The sequence below is a fragment of the Falco peregrinus genome, chromosome 4, assembly GCF_023634155.1.
Source record: "Falco peregrinus isolate bFalPer1 chromosome 4, bFalPer1.pri, whole genome shotgun sequence".
NCBI lineage: Eukaryota > Metazoa > Chordata > Aves > Falconiformes > Falconidae > Falco > Falco peregrinus.
Genome location: NC_073724.1, coordinates 91208955 through 91210902, shown reverse-complemented (window position 1 = coordinate 91210902; position 1948 = coordinate 91208955).

Below are 1948 nucleotides of genomic sequence, written 5' to 3'. Positions count from 1 at the left end.
GGCGGCGCCTGACAGGGCGGGCGGGAAGGGGGGAGGCGGGGGCGGCGGGGCCTCGCCCTCCGCCCGCCCCGCCCCGGCGCGGTAGGGGGGCTGGTGGCTGGGCTGCCGCCCCCCGCAGCTCCCCGCCCGGCCGCCCGGGGCTGCGCGCCCCGCGGGGACCGCCAGGCCGCCGCTGCCTGGCCGTGCCCTCGAGCGGCGTCGCCTGCAGCGGCCTAGTGCCCGTGCCCTGGCCTCGGCGGGGAGCCCCGCGGGGGCCCGGCCCCCTCAGCCCCGGGCCCGGCTCCTCGGTGAGGCCGGGGGGGGAGGCCCGCGTCCCCCCCAGGCTCGGCGGCGGGCTGACGGGCCGCAGGGCCTGCTCTCGGTTGCAGCCGGGCATGGGGGTGCCACCTTCCCCGGGGGTCTGAGGCTGGCGCTGTGCGGTTTGGTTCACTCGGTGCAGCATCGGCATTTCTGGCGTTGCCGTTTTAATATAGGTTTTGTTACAAGAAGATTTGTGGGCGCTACAGTCAGGAAGAAAATCCCCAAAATCCTATAGAGTTAGCCTGAAGGTGAAGTCCACCAGCTCTTAAACCCTTTGGGTTTAACAAGGAGTTCTGGGGCAGTGGAGGTGTGACCTGCCCCCTTCCTCTCCGACACAGTGGGTGTAAGAAGTCAAGTGAACTCAACGCACCATGCTGAGTAGGGTGCTCCTCAGTAAAACTGCGACGCACACAGTTGAGTTGTGGATGCGGTTATAGCCTGCTCCGAGGATTTCATTTTGGTGACTCAACTGGACAGAGTCGATTTCCTGGCAAGAGCTTGGCAGGGTAACTTTTTTGTCGCTCTCAGTAAGATAACCTGGCAAGCATAATGCAGTCCTTGAGCTCGGCGGGTGCTCTTCTGCTGACTTTGGCAAAATCTGGTCTTTCCCTCTAAGGTATCAGATGGCACCATGACTGAATTGTCCTTATGCTGTGTGCTTGGTCATCTGTGTCCTTTAAAATTGTTGACCTAAAATGACTGGCAGAAAAGCTAACAACCTGATTCATGCTTTCCTCCTAAAGTATTTTCACCTGGAGATCTATGGATAAGTAAAGGATATTTTTTTTCTGGTAAAGATATAAAGTCCACAAAGCAAACCATGATAATTTTACATGATCTCAAAACAGGTGATGGTACAGCTTGCACCAAAGACTGCAAATTGCCCCAGGTATTCCAAGAATTTAGTCTAACTACCTTAAAATTCATCAGAAGTTAACTGAATCATTTGCAGATATTTCACTGAAGTATAGTAAGTCATTGGTGCCAAGGAAGACAGAAATGGAGATTTCACTAGGCACTTTCTGACCATATTTGGTATGATCCTGGAGGTTTTGCTTTAGTAGGAACTTTCGTTAAAAGTATTTGAGCATTCTACTTGAAAACCATTAAGTACTTCAATAAGGCTACCATAAACTACAGTTTCTGAGGCTACTACTGTGGCTTCTTTTTTTCTTTTCTTTTTTTTTCCTTTTCTTTTTTTTTTTTTTTTTTTTTTGTTGTATGTGGTACTTTATTGTCCCATTCCTGGATTGAGAAAAGCAATGGGCGACACCTCTGCTCCTATTTCAATGGGAATCTGTGCAGGTGCATTGTGTATTCAGGACAATATTTAGCATGCAAAAGCTGCAGTAAAGTTTTGCTTTGCTTTGTTCTCCTTAATGACATCTTCAGATATTCCTCACAGAAAGGTGGATATGCAAAAGACAGTCAAGGCTAAGGCATGCCATTTTATTATCTGTGTCAAAGTATATCTAACTCTTTCCCTGGGAAGCACACACTCTTATCTTTCCAGATCAGATATACTCTGTCTGCTTCTTGAATCATGTTTACAAATCATGGCGGCTTACTGCAGCTCTATTAGAGCAGCACCCTTATGGTGTTGCCAGTTCAGACCTTTTGATTAGCAAGAATTTAGGATATTTGGGGT